This window comes from Tachyglossus aculeatus, chromosome 7, assembly GCF_015852505.1.
Source record: "Tachyglossus aculeatus isolate mTacAcu1 chromosome 7, mTacAcu1.pri, whole genome shotgun sequence".
Lineage (NCBI taxonomy): Eukaryota > Metazoa > Chordata > Mammalia > Monotremata > Tachyglossidae > Tachyglossus > Tachyglossus aculeatus.
This window is the reverse complement of record NC_052072.1, coordinates 33,609,908-33,632,820: the sequence shown is the minus strand read 5'-3', so window position 1 is coordinate 33,632,820 and position 22,913 is coordinate 33,609,908. Positions and strand designations below refer to the sequence as shown.

The 22,913-nt window shown below is 41.4% G+C and overlaps 1 protein-coding gene across 1 annotated transcript in view; it reads right to left on the bottom strand.

Annotated features, from left to right (window-relative positions):
• Positions 1-22,913, bottom strand: part of IRS1 (insulin receptor substrate 1) — a 93,884-nt gene that overhangs the window by 66,358 nt on the left and 4,613 nt on the right. The window lies entirely within an intron of this gene.

Below are 22,913 nucleotides of genomic sequence, written 5' to 3'. Positions count from 1 at the left end.
TTGGGAGAGTACAACAGAACAAGAATAACATCATTTAGCACAACAGCAGATTATAAACAGATAAGGAATCTAGACTGTAAGCTCGTTGTGGGAAGGGAATGTGTCTGTTTACTGTTCTTTTCCAAGCACTTAGTACAGTGCTCTGCACACAGTAAAGGCTCAATAAATATGACTAACTGACTGCCTGGCTCCAGATGATTAGCTCAGAAGCTTCATCCAAAGAAGCCATCTCCCGTACGGTGACCATTGGTCCGATTTTTAAACTGGTCTGCTCTGTAAACTGGTACTGATACAGCACTGGGCACCTTTATGGCCAGTGTTTTCAAATGGCCAGCCTACTTCTGGCTCCCCCTCCAACCCCAGCTCCACATTTTGGAAGAGACAACTCTGTAAACTGTAATAGTAATAACGGTGGTACCTGTTAAGTGATTACTATGTCCTATAATTCTATTCATTTATATTGATGCCTGTTCACTTGTTTTGATGTCTGTTTCTCCCCGTACACCCCAGGCTGTAAACCTGGTGTGGCCAAGGATTGTCTCTATTGCTGAATTGGACAGAGTAAGCGCTCAATAAATGATTAAATGAATGAATGAACAGGAGCTAGAGACAAGAGAAGGGAATGCAGTGGCTCTGGAGCAAAGATTGGGGGGGCGGGGGGGGGCAGGATCTCCCTGGGGCTGCACTCTAAGTTCTGTGGATTTCTATAAAAGGTTCCGTATGATGTTACCACATCTGTGATTTCCGGATCTGGTACTTGTGACTGCTGTCAGTGGACACTAATCTCAGAGGAAATCAAAAGTTGACTTTTGTGACCTCAAATGTAATTCATCTGATCTGTATACATTACAACAAAAGAACCTAATAGCAAACTCCCTTTTTGTTTGATTGAAAATGAGTTGGTTTCCATTTGCGCCACTCGGAGCCAAACAGATACAAAGATTTCTTTGTATAAGTGAGTCTACTTTTTGGGAACCACAAACCACTAGTCTGGGGGTGGGAATGGGGTTCTCAACCTTCAACCTCAGAGTTTTATCTGAAATACTCCCTCTCTTGCACTTATCCTCCCCTCTTCCAAACCAAGGAAACTCAGGATTTTATTTTTTTCCAAATGAGTATTGCTATTAGCCTGTACAGCTAATTAGGTCAGTGTCTGGCAGTGTTGGGAGATGAATAAGATGATTTTGTTCTTGAAAACTTAACAACTTGGGAAGTAAGAATGATTTTAACTTTCATAAAATTATTCCAGATCCAATAATTTTGTAGTTACTAACCCTCCTCCCTCCATCTGTAAAAGTAGACAAAGGCCTTCGTTTAAACCTAACCTACTTCTCTGGAAAGGACTAGAAAAAGCAATCTTTAAAGTTTGTTTTTACTGCTTTCCTTTGATTCTTGCATTTCGTTTTAGGTTCATTCAGAAGCACAATTCAGCCACATGTAAATTAGATTATGAAAAGAGGTGTAGCAAATTTAAAATATGTTTTATGTGTTTGTTTGAAGACTAGCACAAATAACAAACTCTTGATTATCAGGGGAAATGGAGAATGAAGACAGCATGGAAAATCAAAACACAGAAATATTAAAACTGCAAAACAGTTATGAGGCAACCTTCTTCCACAATAAACTTTTTAATCATAGTTCTCTCACCTTCCTAGGTATGGGTTAATACGGAATGAAATGTCCAAAATGGTGAAAAAAGAAGCCAAGACCTGGATAATCCACAAACTGGATAGTAAACCCTTAAAAATTGTGAGTTGCCTACTGCAAAAAGAAGAACATGGGCCTAGGAACATGGGCTTGGTGTCCTTTGGCAAGTCCCCTAGATTGTAAGCTCATTGTGGGGAGGGTATGTCCCTGTTTATTGTTATATTGTACTCTCCCAAGGTTTTAGTACAGGGCTCTGCACACAGTAAGGACTTAATAAATGCAACTGATTAAATAAATAAATGTCCCTTAACTGTGCAACTATAAAATGGGGACTAAATATCTGTTCTCCTTCCTACTTAAACCCCGTGTGGGATAAGGACTGTTTCCAACCTAATTAACTCTAGCACTTAGAACAGTGCTTGACACAAGAAAAGTGCTTAAATATAATGACAATTAAAAATTAAATTATTTGAAATAATTTGCTCCTGTTTTGATTTCCTAAATCCAAAACCTTAACGCAAAATTCAAACTGTGGCTTGAATCTGATAGATTCTGCTTAGTAGAATCTGATTAAATAGAAGTTAATTAGTTATTTCAAGAAGGCAAAAAAGAACTTCATATAAAAAAGCAATTGACTTATCAATCATCAAGAGAATGATTTTCTGAAATAAAAATGAGTCAGACAAACCACAGATCATTTGTTAGACTTCAGATACATAATGATCCAGTTTTAATTATTTTTACCAGGACTTCCTAACCAGGTGCAGAGTACTTGTAATAGCAGATCACCATTAAAAATTTTTTTAATGTAGGCATTCTCAATTTAGCAGAATTAAAAAGTTATAGAGATCAAAAAATATTTCTTTAAAGATAGCTAACCATTTAACCGAACACTCTCATGAGAGTGTTTCCTCAAGTCATGTGCATGTGAGGTGCATATCACTTTGGAATAAGATTTTAGGGGCTATAAATCGAGTGTTTAAATGAAGTCTAGTTTAAGAAAACAATAAAAGTTTTAAAATATTTGCGTCAAAAAAGGCACTTAGACTCCTAGCAAGACAAAAAATAGGATTTTTTCTTCTTTTAGCATCGAAAAAAACGAATAAAGGAAAATAAGCATCTCCAGCAACATCCCATTTGGCAGGACCTGATGCTCAAGGACTTTGGCCTACCACCCAATTAGATCAGATTGGGTGGTTCAATGTTTTTGTTGTGCCCTTGATAATGCAAAAACACTATCCAAGATCTTGTCTCGCAAAACCTTGTGTGAAGCAGGCTTTGAAGACACAATAACATTCCTCTTGTGAGTTTCCAGCCCAGAGGCTAACAGCGCCAAACAGCCATTCATTCTTCCATCTTGAGACACATTCCTAACCTAGTTCAAAGGCCTGAAAAACAACATGCCCTAGCTACATGCCTACACACCTTCTGAAGGTCTTTCCCTTGTAGGAACTTGTGACTGGCGAAGGCTCATGTTGCAAAATATTTTTAAAGACAATGTTTGAGGAATGTTACATTCCAATAAAAGGGGAGGGGGGAGGTAGTTCGGTGTGTAGTGGGGGTTTTTTTCTAAAGAAGGCTTAAAGTGTAATTCTATTTTCAAGTTTTTTAAGTGGAAATTAAAGACTTCTTTTCCCAACAAATCAATAATCGCAAAAGGCAGGTTAATGTCCCTAAATCTGATGGGAGAAAAATAAACGCAGCTGGTAAAGGAGTATATCAGTACTTAAGCAAGAGTACAAATTGAGGCAGGGTATGAAATCACAACCCAGATAACAATACTGATGTGCATATCCTTATACTTTGTTGTTCCCCCTATCTGTCACTTATTTTAATGTCTGGCGCTCCCATTAGATTGTAACCTCCTTGAGGGCAGGGATTCTATCAACTGTTTATACTTTCTTAAGCACTTAATAAACAGGATCTGCACACAAGTGCTCAACACACACAAGGACAGACTGAAAATCTGCCACATAAAATCTACGGAATCTTCCTTTGCCCTCAGCCTCTTCTATTAAGTGTTTCACTTTATTGTTGGTGGAGTGGGCTTTATTATTCGATAACTGATAATACGGGAGTATTGTAAGTGTTGGCTAGATAGACCCACAGGTTTGAGGCAAACAAAGCCAAAATATACATTTGTTTTCCATAGTAAAGCAAACCTTCTGTGGGCAAATCAGGAACTGAATCTTGAATGGATTCCCCCTTGCAGTCAGAAGAACAACTCCCCCCTGCAACCAGGTTTCTGGGGGTTCTCCCTCCTGCTGGCCTTACGCCAAGCACTTTTCCTCTTTTGTTGTCATTTCTGTTCTGTCCATCTGGGTGGGAGCTTGGCTTCCCCGCCCCCCATTCTCTGGGAGGTCTCTCTGCAGCTGCCACTGTTCAAGCAAGGCTGCTGCTGTTGCTGCCTGGAAGCATTTTCCTGAGCCCTGCTCACCATGCTCTGGATGAATTTTCCTGGACCACAAGGAGTTTGGTTCAACGCATGGGAATGCAAGTGAGTGTGTTTGAGTGTTCAGGGGTGTAGGTGTGAGACGGATGGAAAAGAAAAAGCCATTTTTCAGCATAGCCCAGTGGAAAGAACCCAGGTCTAGGAATCAGAGGACCTGGGTTCTAATTCTAGTTCTGCCACTTGCTTGCTGGGTGACCTTGAGCAAATCACGTATCTTCTCTATGCCTCAGTTTCCCCACTTATAAAATGGGGGATTCAATAACCGTTCTTCCTCCTACTTAGACTGTGAGCCCCATATGGAACAGGGACTATGTTCATTCATTCATTCATTCAATTATTTATTGAGCGCTTACTGCGGGCAATGCCTATACTAAGCACTTGGGAGAATACAATATAACAATAAAAAGACATTTCCTGCCTTAAGGCTGACCTGATGATCTTGTATCTACCCTAGTGCTTAGAACACTGCTGGGCATCCTCATCATCATCAATGGTTCGAATCCTGGCTCCACCACTTGTCAGTTGTGTGACCTTGGGCAAGCCACTTCACTTCTCTGTGCCTCAGTTCCCTCATCTGTAAAATGGGGATTAAGACTGTGAGCCCCACCTGGGACAATCTTGATAACCTTGTAGCCTCTCCCCAGCGCTTAGAACGGTGCTTTGCACATAGTAAGCACTTAAATACCACCATTGTTATTATTATTAATGGTATTTATTGAGCACTTACTGTGTGCAGGGCACTGTATTAAGCACTTGGGAGAGGACAACAGAGTTGGTAGGCACATTCCTTGCCCACAATGGGCTTGCAGTCTAGAGGAGAAGACAGGCATAATATTTTATATACTTCATATCACAGTAATATAATGTATATAATAACTATATTATATATATATATATCATTTTTTAAATGTATGTAAGTGCTGTGGGGTTGATGGTGGGGAGAATATTGACTCATAAGTGTGTAACAAAAACCACAATTATTATTATTATTATTTTTCAGTAGTGTTACATGATTCTAGCTAGACCTGACATCTTCACATTGGCAGGCAGTGAAAACGGACTATGGTAGAGGGGCATTCGACCATTTGTGAGGAATGAGTTCCCAATGAACACCACAATCCAAACTACCCTTGAGTGGTGGGCTACGCTACTGGGAAAATAGGCCTCACTCAGGAGTTCACCACCAGAGAGGTGGATGTTGGACCCGGATGAATCTTGGCTTGGTTGCAGTTGTGTTGACAGAGTAGAAGACAAAATTAAATGAACTCTTTACAAACACGTGACAGAGACCTGGAAAGGACACGGCAAATCTGTGCTACCTTTAAAAGGGACGACCAGTATAACAGAGTTGGTAGACATGTTCCCTGCCCACAATGAACTTACAGTCTAGAGTCACTCAAGCCAATTCTAATGAGGACTAGAAGGATGGGGTGAAGGAGGTGCTCTTTTTTTGGTTCCTTTTCCTTCCTCTCCCCTTGCCATCAGTCTTCCTACTTCTTCTTCCTCAACTGCCTCCCACCCTCTTCCTCCCATCTTCCCTCAAAGCGTCACCTCATGCTCAAAATGGAAAAGTTGGCACTGACAATTTATGAAATCTCAGGATTGCTAAGAAGCAGCGTGCCTCAGTGAAAAGACCACGGGCTTGGGAGTCAGAGGTCATGGGTTCTAATCCCGACTCCACCACTTGTCAGCTGTGTGACTTTGGGCAAGTCACTTAACTTCTCTGTGCCTCAGTTCTCTCATCTGTAAAACGGGGATTAAGACTGTGAGCCCCATGTGGGACAACCTTGATGACCTTGTATTCCTCCCCAGCGCTTAGAACAGTGTTTGGTACATAGTAAGCATTTAACAAATACCAACATTATTATTATTATTTAATAAGGACCCACTGTGTGCACAATACTGTGCTACATGATTGAGAAACCTGCAAAAAAAAAAAAACCAACCCAAAAGAGGGGGCCCCTGCTCTTAAGAAATTTGTAAACCAGAGAACAGGGGTGGTAAAGTGACAGAGGCCCCATTTATAAGATAAAATAGACAAAGATAACCAACACAGGGGACTAGATTAAAAAATTAACATAATATATGATCGAATAGATGGGATTAGGGGCACGCTGAAGAAAAGGAGGTATGTCATTTGACAGAGCTGAAGGGGGGGAGAGGCAAGAGCAATCAGTCAGAGAGGGAGAGTCAAGAGTAAGGGACAATTAGAAGGATGATGACTTACAAAATTAGGTAGTGATTATGACACAGCAATCAATCCTTGATATCTGACAAGAGATAAATCAAACTCCAAATAAGCATACAGATCATGCTATATCTGTAGATATCTAGATTTATTTTAGTCAAGACAAGGTCCTTCAGTTTGATGGATCTCATTGAAAGAAGCATTTCCATTCCTTAATTAAAAAAATCCCTAAACAGAACCTGATGTGATTGCTAAAGAAAAGATTTCCTTATTTAACATAATCTTCCTAGAAAGTCATAAAAAACATAAAATTGGGAGTCAGAATGATCAATTATTGATATGTATTATATTCTTGAAATTTAAAAGCACCTGTAGAGAATACTATCAAACCCAGAATCAGCAGGGCTGTCTGTCACAGATTTTCTATAGACTAAAGAATAAATGTGCAAACCTTCCCAATGTGTGAAATAGGCCTCCTAAACTAAACTACACAAAGCTTGGAAATCTAAGTGAGAAGTGCCAGCTGTCCTAAATTCTATTTCAGGATCTTTGACAAGGAGATCCAGAAGTGATTAAAATCCAATTTTAACTGCTCTGGGGAAAATGAGTAAAGGTTACTGTTCTAAAGAAAATCAATGCAATAAATAGCACAAATCATCATATATTAAGTAATTAAGAAAGGAAAAAAAATTGATCCTACCCTAACCCAAAAGCCCAGCTCTAAACCTTGCTGTAACAATAATACAAAGCCCAACTACTATGTAAACCAAAATTATAGTCTCTTAATCATTTACTCTACCCCAGCTACAGCCCTAATCCTAATGCATTTCAATAACTGATTTTGACAGTGACTGACCTAAAATTTTTGACCCTGCCAGTTCATTTTTTCAACAGCAGACTTTTGGGTTGTTTGGTTTTTTGCAATATCCAAGGATTTACTCTTCAGTCTTCACAGAAATCCATTTGATTCAAGATTTTAAGTGGAAACATCAATAAAATGCATAGCTTTTCCATACCACCAGGAATATATCCTTTAAATTAACTCTTCTTTTGCAATAAATGGTACCCTAGTGACTGGAAAGAATGAGCTGCTGCTACTCTGGTCTTTGCCTCCAATTCCTCTCTTCCAATAATCTTTAGATTAAAGAAACCAGATTTTGGGGAGGTCACTGGGAACCAAGAGGTAGGCCTTGAAGAGGCAGAAAGGAGAGACAGAGAGCCAAAGATATCCCAATACAATAAAAGAAAGAGTGATAGGGAAAAAAGGGGGCAAAGAGAAGGGGAAGAAAAGATCTGGAGGACAGAAGGGGGAGGACAGGAGGATGGGGGCGGGAGTGATACCTACTCATATGGAACACAACTTTTCCGCCTCTTCAGCAGCATTAGTCGTTCATCTCCCCAGAGTATGGGCCTGGGAATCAAAAGGACCTGGGATCTACTCCCAGCTCTGTCACTTGTCTGCTGTGTGACTTTGAGTAAGTCTCTTAGCTTCTCTGGACGTTAGTTACCTCATCTGTAAAATGGGATTGTGACTGTGAGCCCTCTGTGGGGCAGGGACTGTGTTCAACATGATGATCTTGTATCTTATTCCAGGACTTAGTACCATGACTGACACATAGTAACAGCTCAACAAATACCACAGTTTTTACTATTATCATTACCTGTACACTGTTCTACTCACCCTACCCCTTGCAGTTACATACACATCTTTTTGTACACAGGCTTTGCTCCCTTTTGCCCTTTGGGAGGGTCAGTCAGGAGTGGGTGACTTCCACCCTCTAGACTGTCAGCTCCTCTAGACCGGAAGCTTGTTGTGGGCAGGGAACACGTCAGTTCTAATGTTGTGTTGTTGTGTCGTACTGTCCCGAGCACTTAGTTCAGTGCCCTACACATGGTAAGCGCTCAATAAATACAACTGAATGAGTGATTCTTTTAGAGTCAGCTAGGTGTGAGCCAGCTTCAGACTGACCATCCCAGTGGGTCAGCATGGGAGGCCTGCATCACAAGGGAAACAGCATGGCATAGTGGATAGAGCACAGGCCTGGGAGCAAGAGGTCACGAGTTCTAATCCTGACTCTGCCATGTGTCTACTCTGTGATCTTGGGCAAGTCACTTCGCTTCTCTGGGCCTCAGTTCCATCACCTGTAAAATGGGGATTGAGACTGAGGGCCCCACGTGAGACAGGGACTTTGGCCAACCCCTTTAGTTTGTATCCACTTCAGCACTTAGTACAGTGCCTGGCACATAGTAAGAGCTTAACAAATGCCATTATTATTAGTAGTAGTAGTAGTAATTGTGGCTACTATCTCTAATTCCCTGATGCAGGAGAGGGAGCCCCTCCCACCACCTTAGCCTAAAAAGGGGCCCAACAAGGGCTCTCCTACCAGTTTACTGGGAGGCAGGACAGACCTCAAGAAAAAAAAAAAAAGGATGGTTGAAGTACATCATTTCCTTCCTTGGAAATCTCCATTGGCTTCCCATTGCCTCTTGTGTAAAACAAAAGCTCCCGACCACTGGTTTCAGGAATTTCTGGGAGCAAGCTAGCTCCCCCTACTAAACCCTAGTTCAGGCTCTATATTCCTCCCAAACCAATTTTCTAATCATCTCTGCCTTAACTCTTCCACTCATATCATTCTCTCCTGAATCATCCTCTCCCCTTAGGATCACCCAAATCACAACCCTCCCCTCAGTGATGGTACTTCCCAAATACTACCTCCTCCAGGATGGATTCCCTAACTTTTTCCCCTATTTTTCTAGTTTCACCATTCTTTCAGCACCTTAGCTATCCATGAACCATTTTATACATTTACCCATTCACTTATTTATTCATTTTTGTTGGTTTTATTCTCACAATGTCTTGCCCTCCAGACCGTAAGCTCTTTGAGAGCAGGAAATGTGCCTACCAACTCTGTTGTATTCTCCCAAGCTCTAGGCATAGTGCTCTGCACATAGTAAGCACTCAATAAATACCACTGATTATTGTTTATATGTCAATGTGTAAGCTTGTCTTCCCCAATTATATTGAAAAGTCCCCTAGACTTACATTATAGTTTACCACCATGTGCTTACAACAGAACTATCACTCTAAACTATTCATCCCCCCACCCAGCCCCAAGGCACTTATGTACATATCTGTAATTTTATTTATTTAGCTTAATATCTGTCTCCCCCCTCCAGAGTGTAAGCTCATTGTGAGCAAGGAATGTGTCTTCATTGTGCTCTCCCAAGCATTTAGTACAGTTCTCTGCACACAGTAAGCACTCAGTAAATACAACTGACTGGCTAACTAAGTTCAAAGCAGACATTCAACAGTACGATAATCAATCATATTCATTTTTTTGTGTGGTATTTGTTAAACACTTACTATGTGCCAGGCACTGTTCTCAGAGCTGGGGTAGACAAACACTAATCAGGTTGGACATAGTCCATGTCAAACATGGGCTCACAGTCTTAATCTCCATTTTACAGATGAGGTACTTGAGACAAAGAGAAGTTGTGACTTCCCCAAAGTCACAGAGCAGACAAGTGACAGTGCAAGGATTAGAACCTAGGTCCTCTGGCTCCCAGGCCCAAGCTCTTTCCACTAGCCTGGTAATAATAATAAATAATAATAATAATAATAATAAGTGGTATTTGTAAAGTGCTTACTATGTTTCAGGCACCGTACTAAGCACTAGGGAGGATAAAAGCAAATCCAGTTGGACACAGTCCCTGTCCCACGTGGGGGCTCACAGTTTCAATCCCCATTTTACAGATGAGGTAACTGAGGCCCAGAGAAGCAAAGTGACTTGCCTAAGATCACACAGCAAGACAAGTGACAGAGCCGAGATTAGAACCCATGACCTCCTGACTCCTAGGCCTGTGCTCTCTCCACTATGCCATTCTGCTTCTCAGTGCTTACTGTGGTGAAAGTGCTGTGCCAAGGGCTGGGGAGACTATAGTATAAACAAAGTTAGCAGACACTTTCCCTGCCCACAAGGAGCTTATAGTCTAGAGGGGGATACAGATATTAAACTTAAATAATGCTATTTGTATTCAGAATACACAATTTGTAGTCTATCTTGAGAACTTGAAAATAAAACATTCTAGGTGATTTTATCAAAGTTCCTCCAGGAGAATCATAGAGTTGTTGGGTGTTATATGAAATTAGCTAAGTTTAATTTTCAACTTTTATGTGGAATAATGTCAGAAATGAAACCTTATATGTGGGACAAAATTCTTCCCATGCAGGTCTCTTGGCAAACGTTATCTCAAAAAGTGGGTTTTTTAGTTAATACAGAGGGACTACTATATGCTAGCAAACTTTTTACCAAAAAATAGGCTAGAATACCAATCAATCAATCAATCAATCAATCGTATTTATTGAGCGCTTACTATGTGCAGAGCACTGTACTAAGCGCTTGGGAAGTACAAATTGGCATCACATAGAGACAGTCCCTACCCAACAGTGGGCTCACAGTCTAAAAGGGGGAGACAGAGAACAGAACCAAACATACCAACAAAATAAAATAAGTAGGATAGAAATGTACAAGTAAAATAAATAAATAAATAAATAAATAGAGTAATAAATATGTACAACCATATATACATATATACAGGTGCTGTGGGGAAGGGAAGGAGGTAAGACGGGGGGATGGAGAGGGGGACGAGGGGAGAGGAAAGAAGGGGCTCAGTCTGGGAAGGCCTCCTGGAGGAGGTGAGCTCTCAGCAGGGCCTTGAAGGGAGGAAGAGAGCTAGCTTGGCGGATGGGCAGAGGGAGGGCATTCCAGGCCCGGGGGATGACGTGGGCCGGGGGTCGATGGCGGGACAGGCGAGAGCGAGGTGCAGTGAGGAGATTAGTGGTGGAGGAGCGGAGGGTGCGGGCTGGGCAGTAGAAGGAGAGAAGGGAGGTGAGGTAGGAGGGGGCGAGGTGATGGAGAGCCTTGAAGCCCAGGGTGAGGAGTTTCTGCTTGATGCGCAGATTGATCGGTAGCCATTGGAGGTTTTTGAGGAGGGGAGTAATATGTCCAGAGCGTTTCTGGACAAAGATAATCCGGGCAGCAGCATGAAGTATGGATTGAAGTGGAGAGAGACACGAGGATGGGAGATCAGAGAGAAGGCTAGTGCAGTAGTCCAGACGGGATAGGATGAGAGCTTGAATGAGCAGGGTAGCAGTTTGGATGGAGAGGAAAGGGCGGATCTTGGCAATACCAGTGAATACCTCAAAGGAAGCTAGTCTTCCTGTTCAAATCAAATGCAGAAACCAGAGTTCGTGGGGTTGCTATTTTTTTTCTCCTAAATATAAAAAACCATCCGCAAAATCCTCCTCCACAATCCCCAAACTTAAGAAAACACCCTTTGCAGAATGTACTTCAGATTTTGACTTCAGATAAGGCTCAAGAAACACAAAAATGAAAAAAAAAAAACAGTACTAATCTTTATACCTAAATTAAAAAAAAAACCCTCAAGATTTCCTCTTTCTAGCACCTTATATATGCTCCCATTAAGACTCCTTAGTAAAGGACAGGAAATAAAAGTGAAAAATCACTAAATATGGAATGGACTCTAACCACTCAAATGTCCTCTCCCCAGTTCCCTAGCAACCCCTGGGGCTTGCCTAAAGACTATGTGAGCACATCAACAAGCTAAACAGGGAAGAGGCTATAAAAATTTTCTCTGGACACCACTCATCATCCAGCTAGCTATCATCCTAACTCCTTCCTCCCATTTCTGTCCAAATTCCTCAAATGGGTTATAGCCACTAGTTGCTCCACTTCCTCTTCTCCAACTCCCCTGAGACCCTCTACAATCCAATGTTTATCTCCCTTCACCACACTGTCCAAGGTCACCAGTAACCTACTTCTTAATAAATCAGATTCTACACTGTTCTAGTTCTTGACCTCTAGGCTGTCTTCAACACTACGGAATACTCTCTTCCCCTGGCCCCATATACTGTATCTACCTCAGCACTTAGTACTGTGTTTGGCACATAGTACACCCTTAACAAATACCACAATGATGATGATTATTGTTATTCTCCCAGATTTTTCTGCCAGATCTCCCCTAATTCCCCACTACTCTGGCAGATCCATCTAAGTGTTTGGCTGGCTGTTCCTCTACCACCCTGTTTAACTTTGGGTGTCCCTCAAAGCTCTGTTTTGAGTCCAGTTTTCACTTCAATTTACACCCAAATCCCTGGGGAACTCATCTGCTCCCACTGCTTCAAGTAGCTCTCCTATGTGGATGACTCACAAATCTACCTTGCTAGCTCTGATCTTTCTCCTGCTCTGAAATCTTGTATTTCCACCTGCCTCCAGGAATGTCCCGCTCGTGTCCCCAGCTCAAAAGGTCCAAAACTGATCTAATCTTCCCTCCCAGATCCACTCCTCTACATAATAATAATAATAGTGATATTTATTAAGCACTTACTATGTGCCAAGCACTGTACTAACAGCTGGGGTGGATACAAGCAAATCCGGTTGATCAAGGTCCCCCATCCCATGTGGAGCTCACAGTCTCAATCCCCATTTTACAGATGAGGTCACTGAGGCCCAGAGAAGTGAAGCGATTTGCCCAAAGCCACAAAGCAGATGAGTGGAGGGGCAAGATTAGAACCATGACCTTCTAACTCCCAGGCCCGTGCTCTATCCATTATGCCATTCTGCTCCACTTCAATTTTCTCCATACTGCAAGCTCACTGTGGGCAGGGAATGTGCCTGTTGTTTCATTGTACTCTCCTGAGCGCTGAGTACAGTGATCAGCATACAGTAAGTGCTCAATAAATACGACTGAATCAAATTTCCCAGTCACTGTTGCAAAAACCACCATCCTCCCCATTTCTCAAGCCCCTCTCTTTTTTCAACCTCCATACTTCTCTCTGCTACTTGGAACATTTTTCTAGAATGTCATTTTGCAAACACCTCCCCATGCCTCAAAAACCTCAACTGGTTGGCTCATTCCTTTCCATATTGAGCAGGAACCACATACCATTGGTTTCAAGGCCTTCATAGAGCTCTCTCCCTCCAATTTATCCGCTTGCTTCTCCTACTATGGCCTAGCTCAAATTCTTCATTACTCAAAGTCAGTCAATGGAATTTATTGAGTGCTTACTACATGTAGAGCACTGTACTAAGCACTTTGGAGGATACACTATAGCAGAGTTGGTAGACACATTCCCTCCAGTTAACTTGCTCACTGTGTCTCATTCTCATGTCTCCCGCTACTAACGTCATGCTCATGCCCTCCCTGCTGCCTGGTAAGGCCAGGATAGTCAAGATATCCTAGCTGTCCCAGGAATTCAGACACTGCTCACGGAATGATTCTGCTGAATTTGAATATCTGTCTTTTTTTTCTACATTGTCTCCTTCAGGCTGTACTTATAAACTCTTACAGGGTAGAAACAACCTTCTGTTACAGTACCTAACATACTGTGCCTTCTTAATAAATGTTAAAATAAAAATAACGATAATGTCACCTCTTTGATCACTTCTCCACATGAGCTGTGAATTACAAAAATAGCACACCTACCATCTACTCAAGATTAAACCTCTAATGGTGCTGTTTGAAGTGTTTGACCCAGATACGCCAAGGAGGATCAGAGAGTTGCACACTGAGTTATCTTTCAGTTACTAAAACAAAAGAAAACAGAGCCTATTAAAGTTTCCTTGACCTGCTACAATTAAGATTACTCTGGGATCATTATCCACCCTATCAATAAGCAGATCATAACAACGTATTCACCTGCGTGTCCTGGAGACGCTGTGACTTCCTTTCCCTTTGAAAATTCTGATTAAGATCTTACAAAATAGGAAGAAAACAGTTTGCAGTCATGGAAGACTGAAATCACTATAGCTCAATGTTTAGTGCAATGACCCACAATATAGAACATTAAAAAGGTAAGATTCTATTCTCTGCTTTAGGAGAAATCAGGAGTAGAGAGTTGGTAAAGGATTGCAATCTCTATAAACTTAAAGACTGAAAACGTTTTCTAAAAGCAAGTCAATGTCCTGTTATTTACGTGGGTTTAATTATACTTTCCTTAATTCAAAGAAGATTTAATTAATCACCAGTTTGAAAAAATCATATTTTTCTTTGAAAGTGGGGTGAGCAGATTCTAGAGTAGCCTCTTAAGCGAGGCTATATTCACAAACACTTTCCTCACAAGAATTTTTTTTACATATATCATCTAATCAACCCTCCCAGTATTCCTGGGGAGTATATTATCTTTTCAGACTGAAAAGGGGGGAACTGGGAAAAACCTGACACTCAATAAAATATGTAATTTAAGAAATGATTTTACTGCAACATGCTCAATAAACATGACTGGGTGAATAAATGAAAGAAGATGAGAGTTGACCTGAGTTGCCAATGGGACACCCTTGTAAAAATAATAATGATGGTATTTATTAAGTGCTTACTATGTGCCAAGCACCGTTCTAAGCGCTGGGGGGGATTCAAGGTAAACCAGGTTGTCCCATGTGGGGCTCACAGTGTTAATCCCCATTTTATAGATGACAGAACTCAGGCACAGAGAAATTAAGTGACTTGCCCAAAGTCACATAGGTGAGAAGTGGCGGAGCAGGATTAGAACCCATGACCTCTGACTCCCAAACCTATGCTCTTCCCTTTGAGCCACACTGCTTCTCGATGTCATGGAGGCAGGAATAGACATGGTATTGCCGAAGGAGAGAGGTTCGGGCTAGTGAGGTAAATTCGGGAGTCATCCTTGTAGAGGTGAGAGTTAACTTGTGAGAGTCAATGAGCTCGGCAAGGTAGTGACAGTAGATTAAGAACAGAAGGGACCCTACAAGCGAGCCTTGAGGAAAGTCCACAGATTAGACTGTGGAAAACTGAGATGAGGGATATCCAAATTTGGAGAGTGGGAAGCAGAAAAAGGGCTGGTGAAAGAGGAGTAGCCAGAGAAGCAGGGAGAGAATCAAGAGAGGACTGTGTCAGAAAAACAGATTAGGTGGTATTTCCAGGAGAAGGGCGTAGTCTAATAATAATAATAATAGTAATAATAATAATGAATAATTATGGTATTTGTTAAGCACTTACTGTGTGCCAGACACCGTACTAAATGTTGAGATGGATATAAGCAAATCAGGTTGGACACAGTCCCTATCCCACAAGGGGCTCACAGTCTCAATCGCCATTTTACAGATGAGGTAACTGAGGCACAAAGAGGTTAAGTGACTCGTGCAAGGTCACACAGCAGAAAAATGGCAGAGCAGGATTCGATCCCATGACCTTCTGACTCCCAAGCCCATGTTCTATCCACTATGCCATGCAGGTTCTCTAAGTACCTATTCACCTAGACTAGCGTGTCAAAGGCAGCCAAGAAGTCAGGGAAGATTAGGAGGGAGTAGAGTTTGCCAATTTGGAGAGGAGCAGGTCACTGGGATATTGGAGAGTGCTAGAACAGGATAGCCAAGTTTAGTTTGGAATTGTTTCCTAGTGCCTGCCTCCTTATTGGTCCAAAAGCACTCCCCCACCCCCTTGCCGCTCTCCAAAGAAGGTGAAAGTCATCTACTCTTTACTTCCTCCTGTCACCAGCATGCCTGGACTCTGGCAGCTGGCTAAAATATTGTTTGTCAACTAGGACCAGTGATTTCATCTTGACCACCTGAATCAGGGTTGGAAATGAAAATTGTGGTAAAACTCTCCCTATTTGGAAAAAATGTTCCTGAAAATGTATTCATAAAATAAAATTTGTCTATTGAGCCCAATTGTCCCCATTAAATTTCCAGTTTATAACTGGAAATGTAGTCTATTTTCCTTGGGGAGTTTCCCCTCACTTTCCCTTTTGTTGAGAAATTGGGATAATTTCCTCCATTCAGGTGCTGATAGTATCACCAGGAAAAGAAACCTCTTCTCCCCATCTGCTCCCAAGCTCCCTCCTCAAACCCAGAACTGGGGCATCCCACGTTCCTGCTCCTTGCCCAATCATGGGGTGGGGCCCTCTCCCAGCCCTTTGGAAAGGGGAAGCAGCACAAGGCACAATGGAAAGAGCACAGGCTTGGGAGTCAGAGGATCTGGGTTCTAATCCCGGCCCTGCCAATCGTTTTCTGTATTACTTTGGACAAGTCACTTCCCTGTGCCTCCGTTTCCTCAACATCAACTGAGGATTAAATAGCTGTTCTCCCTCCTACTAAGACTGTGAGCCCCTTGTGGGACAGGGATGGTGCTTAACAAATACCATTAAAAAAAAGGGGGGGGTGGGATCAGATTTCACAATCCTCAGATTTTCAAAATGGCCTCAGCCATTCTGCTGAAACCTCCAATCAAGTAAAAGTATTTATTGAGTACCTACTGTGAGCAATACAATGGAATTAGCAGAATGTATAATCCATCTGGGGAGAGAGTAATTAAAATAATTTACAGATGGGAAGAAGAGGGAAAAGGAGATATGAAGGAGTAAGTGCTTAAGTAGTAATATGGTGGTTACGAGTACACAAGTCAGTTAAGGAGATATAAGGTAAGGAGATTAGAAATCAATCTGGGAAAGCTTCCTGGAAATGTGGTCTCGGAAGGGTTTGAAGATGGGGAGAAGAGTGGTCTGTTGAGGGAATCCCAGGCAGGGGGAAGGGCTTGGGAAAGCAGAAGAGGCACAGTGAGTAGGTTAGCTTGAGCAGAGTGAAGACTGTAGGCTGAGTTGTAGTGGGAGAAGAGAATGGATAAGTAGGAAGAAAACAGCTGACAGTGCTTTCATGCCAATGATTAGGAGATTTCTGCTTAAAGCATAGAGAATTGGATAACCATTAGAGAAAGAAGAGGAATGGGTTATCACTACGGTCAGGACCCAAGGAGCATCACGAAAACCCAGTAGCTGTAAATTCTAATCTTGCTCCCTACACCTAAAGCACCCTCCTAAAGACAGCTTTCCTGAGCCCCAGTTGGAGGGAAAACGAACTCTTTAAGGAAGCTTTTCCCTCACAGTTCTGTCAAAATTCCTTACATATGAATCTGAGATGATCTATATCAAACTAGTTCCCTCATTTATAAGTTATGGTCATCATGAAATTTCATAACTCCAGTTTATTGTAATTACTGGAGCTATTGAATACCAGTTCGTGGCTCTAAAATATTGCTTTTGCCTTTATTGGCTCAATCACAGAAAATACAAGGTAACTAATTAGCTTGAGGCTCACCCTTGGGTTTTTTAGGTTAAAATTGGACTATTCCTCTAAAAATGTACCATTTTAAAACATGTTGGCCCCCTGAAGACTCATCTAATACTTTCTGCAAAGAAAGAGGTAAGATGACTTGAATTGTGAAGAATTAATTTCTTCTGAAAAGTTAACATTTACATTTTACGTGACTGAGAAATTTGTCTGGATCACTACCACAATGAGTGAAGGGTTGAAAAGGGATAAGTCAATAGAGCACTGAATGAAAAAGTCAATGAACTATTTTAATGATTTATGAAACCTGCAAGGTGGAACTCCAGTCTTAAAAGGAGAAAATGGGAATAGCAATATAAAGTTCAATGCAAATTGATCAGAAAGCCCAAATAGTAAACAACCTAGTCAAAGCTTTTAAATTCAAAATTCAGCTAAAGTTGCAAAACGTTGAAATTTTTCACATACCCCAATGGAAAACTAAAACGAGGTTTCAAAACAAATTAAAGGTGTAACTGCAGGGTTCTCCACTTTACCCTCTCTCACCACACTAAATCGAATATTTCATCTTTCTGCATCTTTCCTTTTCCCTCTTATGAATATGTGACTGTCCAAAGTTTTATGATAAATTGATTAAGATGCACTATTAGTTAAGCAGGATCTTTCCTGGAAGTCATGAACAGTGCTTTGACTTTATCTGTGGCAGATTAGGATGCTTAATGGAAAATAGTCACCTTTAAACCAGCATTTTTATTAATTTAACGAGATCATTAACAGCCTATAGCTAATACCATGTGCCCACACACTTATTCTTCGGGCATTCCAAACTATACCCTGGAGCCAAGGTTTGCTCTGGGCAGCCCAAACTTCTGAAATAGGAATATGAATCCACACTTTGGGGTCCTGATGGCTGCCCCAAAATGTCAGATCCAGACAGTAGCTAGAAGAGCCCTCGGGGAGCCTGGCTAAGTCTTATACCACTCTGGTCAAATTAGACTCATATCTCCAAATAGGTAACAACTCTGTGGCTTCTTCAGAGCATCTTGGGGCCAAGGGGACCAGCAGAAAAACCTCGAACCTTAGTGCTTGGCACGTAGTAAGGACTTAAATACCACCGCTACTAAACCATGCCTCTCTCAGGTTCAAACCTGGAGAGTTTCCAGCACTCTACTGGTCTCAGCTATGGCAGGGAAGAGTCAAGCAGAGGCATATCCATTCCATTCCTAGCTTGGGCAGTGGCTAGCAGGTAAGGTAATATGCTACAAGTCAAAACTCACCTGTGCTGAGCAGTGGCAGCAGGAGAGAGAGTCGAGGACAGAGACTCAAATTTACTGCGCGGAAGAAAGCAATGGTAAACCACTTCTGTACTTTGACCAAGAAAACTCTATGGACACACTACCAGAACGACTGCAGATGGAGGTAGGGCGTACTGGGAGGGATGTGTCCACAGAGTGGTTATAGGTCGGAGACGACTCAACAGGACAAGACTAGACCATTGTGTAATAGTAGACAAGAGGCCTAAGAATAGACTGAAGCTCTATGTGGGCAAAGAATGTGGCTGCAAACTGTTGTATTGTATTCATTCAATCATATTTATTGAGCGCTTACTGTGTGCAGAGCACTGTACTAAGTGCTTATTGTACACTCCCAAGCACTTTAATACAGTCCCCTGCACACGGAAAGAGCTCAAAAAATATCATTGATGAGGATGATGATGATGATGTTGATGGTGTCTGGAGCATAGTAAGTGCTTAACAGATCCCCATTAAAACCAAAAGTTACAATTACGTCCACCTGAAAGATGAAGGGCAGTCAGTCATATTTATTGAGAACTCACTGTGTGCAGAACACTTTACTACGCACTTGGGAGAGTACAGTATAACAGCCACATTCCCTGAACTTACAGTCTAGAGGGGGAGACAAACATGAATATAAACAAATAAATGACAGGGTATGGACATAAATGCCTGGGGACAGGGAATGAATAAAGGGAGCAAGTCAGGGTGACCGCAAAAGATGAGTTTGACCCCTGTCTACATGTTTTGTTTTGTTGTCTGTCTCCCCCTTCTAGACTGTGAGCCCACTGTTGGGTAGGGACCGTCTTTATATGTTGCCAACTTGTACTTACTTCCCAAGCGCTTAGTACAGTGCTCTGCACACAGTAAGTGCTCAATAAATACGACAATGAATCAATGATGATGATGATGGTGGCATTTATTAAGTGCTTACTATGTGTTGGGCACTGGATTAGATATGAAATTATCAGATACATTCCCTGCCCCACATGGGACTCACAATCTACTTTACCCCCATTTTACTAGAAACAGAGACCCAGAGAGGTTAAGTGACTTCCATACATCCATCATACTTGTTGAATGCTTCCTTTGTGCAGAGCACTGTACTTGGGAGAGTACAAGACAGTTGGTAGACCTGACCACTGCCCTCAAGGAGCTTATAGACTAACGGGACAATGTTGAAATCCCCTATCTGCACGTCTACCAAAAAAACAATCTTGAGTTGGTGTCTCAGAACCGGCCTGAACTCCAGGGGCAAAGAAAAGGGATGCTGAGAGGCCAGTAATTACCAGACAACCACCCCCTTCAAACACTTCTCTGCCAAAAAGTTTTGAAATAAATCAGTTATTTAAATTTCTAGATGGTAACCCATCTTCATTCTAGGGATGTCTCGAAGGAGCTTTACGTACCACGGGAAAATTGCTATAGCAGATAATTTATATGCCCAGTGATATTTCAAGTTTTAAATAAGTCAATACCATGGACAGCATTTATTTCATGGACAATATTTAAAGAGGAAGATAAAAGCTTCTATTTCAGGAAGGGTATGAAATACAGGATTGAGGCAAGATCGAAATCAAAATACCACCAAAGTTGGTTTACAGAATTTTTAAGACTGAGTGACTGATCTAAATTGTGTTTGACTAAGAATGTATAGGTGACATATTCCATGACCCACAAGTTATTTGGAAAACCAGAGAGGCTCTTATCCTGGCCAGAACTCCAGGGCGGAATTTTGTGTTACATTGGGCCATTTCAAGTGAATTTTTCCCCTATGATGTTTCCATCGGCATCTGAGAAACAACACGGCCTTCAAGACATAAGATTGGATGCAGCAAGGAAACTGAACACTGGTGGGGGTCACAGAAGAACAAAGGGAAACCCAAGTCAGGGGAAGAAAATGCTTTGAAAAATAACTTGAGGGGAGCAAATGAGGCAAAAGAGAACAGATTAACCACCTTCCTATAAAGCATATCACAACGTTTTCCCAAACTGCATAGGAGAATGCAATACAAATCTAATAAATTGGGTGTCCTTTAACTATCCCGCTAAGTTGTTCACTTCACTCTTTCCAATAGAATCGTTTGAGTCAAAATTGCAGTATTATTAATCCAGCAGGCTTGTAGTAGTGGTAAAACTGTCAGATCCTCTTTCCCACAAGCAGGCCAAGATTTTTCCCATATACCTCTGCACCTCCAAATAATCATTCTAGATCGGAGTTCCTACATCTTTCAAACTTTAGTTATTTAAGCTCCTATGGTTTGAAAGGTTGCTGTTTTAAACATGAAAACACATACTTAAAAAAAAACCCAAAATGTAAAAATTCTGGTTTTCTAAAGAATACAAGCTATTTAAGGTCACGAAACAATAGAATTAAGTAACGCTAAAAAGGCAATAAAAAAGCCTCTAAAAATGTAAGTGTTTTGAACTCAGCTGCCCTCAAGAAGATAACTGATGTACAACATTGCATCTGCTGCGTAACACAGAGCAGGAGCCTTGGCCAGAAAGTAGGAACCTAGTTCTTTTTTTTTAAGCAATCACTTTTCAGAGCATTGTTCCTCAACTAGTTGATTCCACACGATCATTAAACAATACTATTATATAAAAGTGCAATTACTACATCACCATTAGAAAAATTTTCAGTTAGCTCTGACTAGTCTGCCCCATAGATATTGTCGATATATAATTAGCTCCAAAAACCTCAGTTCTACTGTATTTTTCTAGACTAGGAGATTTGAGCAGATGACAGTCTTTCGGTTTAAAGAGCAGTGCACCCTAGTCTTGAGGATATTTTAAGTGTTCTTTATTTACAAAGGTGGGATATCTTCTGTGCTTTTTAACTCCATCCTCTACTACAGCTACCACTCATCTGTCATCATCATAATGAAAAGAGATCAAAGAGATGAACTAAATAACCCTGGTAATTTTGCCCTAACTCTTGATAAGAGATGTGCTTACTTCTTGTCTCAAAAAAATAGAAAAACTAGTAGCTCAAAAGGTTGAATCACACCTTATTTTACAATTTTTGCTCTAGCTGTGATCCGAAGTCATAAAAACACCATTTCCAATGACTCTTACGCCCATTTACCCAACTCTCCTGAATTGTTTTCGCTTTTTTCCTCTTTGTAGCAAACAAACATTTATTGAAGGGCACTACTAAATAACAAAACGTATTTGTTGTAATGGAGCAGGTGGCTTGAGCTCTCCGTTTTAAATGCCTCTGAACCTACTTCAGCCTAAGCCATTCACTTTCACAAACAAAGATTCAGATGGGTTAATTGCTTAAAACTAACCGAGATGAAGATGTGGCCTATGTAAATGAATACATTTGCTTTGTCTACCATTAGCAGGATCATTAGAGGTACAGGGGGAAAACGGCAACCGTTTCATGAATCCCAATTCAACATGAGGAAAGCCAACAGTAGATAAAAGAAGCAAACAAAAGTGTACTGCACAAGGTAACGGTGCAAAGTGTTTCCGAAGGTTAGAAACTTGGCCTACTCAACACAAACATTTACTAAAATATCTCTCTCCTCAGCTCACAGCAATGATCCACAGGTCAGCAGACTCACACGGGGGAAACCCAGGCCACAGTAACAATGTTTCTTCTACAAATGGTGCTTCAACCCAATCCACCCCGGTTGCAAAACTTCCTGAAGTCAAACCCCCTAACCATGTGTTGAGTCGCCTCCAGCTGCACAAAAGAGAGGGGTGGGGGTTGGGGCGGGGGCAAAAGAAGACATCCTATTATCAGAACGGTATTCTTTTCTTTCAAGTAACCGCTGGGCAAAAGTACGAAAACTGGATTTATGTAAACTGGAGAGGGGCCTCCCCAGGAGATATTTCAGGGTCTTAGCCTGAAGATTGGCAAAAAAAAAAAAGTACAAACTGGTGCAATTCAGACACACGCCTAACTCTTCACTAGTCGTGGGTCCCAGTTGTATGCGGAAGCTTAAAGTATGAAAAAACAGCAATACTTGTGAGATGTTGGGTCTCTGTCGAAATTAATATCGCCCTACTGGATTCCAAAACAAGCATCTATCTCATTAACCATTACTTACTCTAAATTGGGAAATACCTAGGCTTGCGTTACAGAACTGTTTTCAAGGCCTTCTCGAATAGTATGTCTCTCTTTTACAGCACTTGGCTTTTATTTGCTTAATGTAATAGAACGGGGAAGCTGATACAACAGAAGTCACTAGGAGAATTTAACAAGATAGCTTCAATTTAGG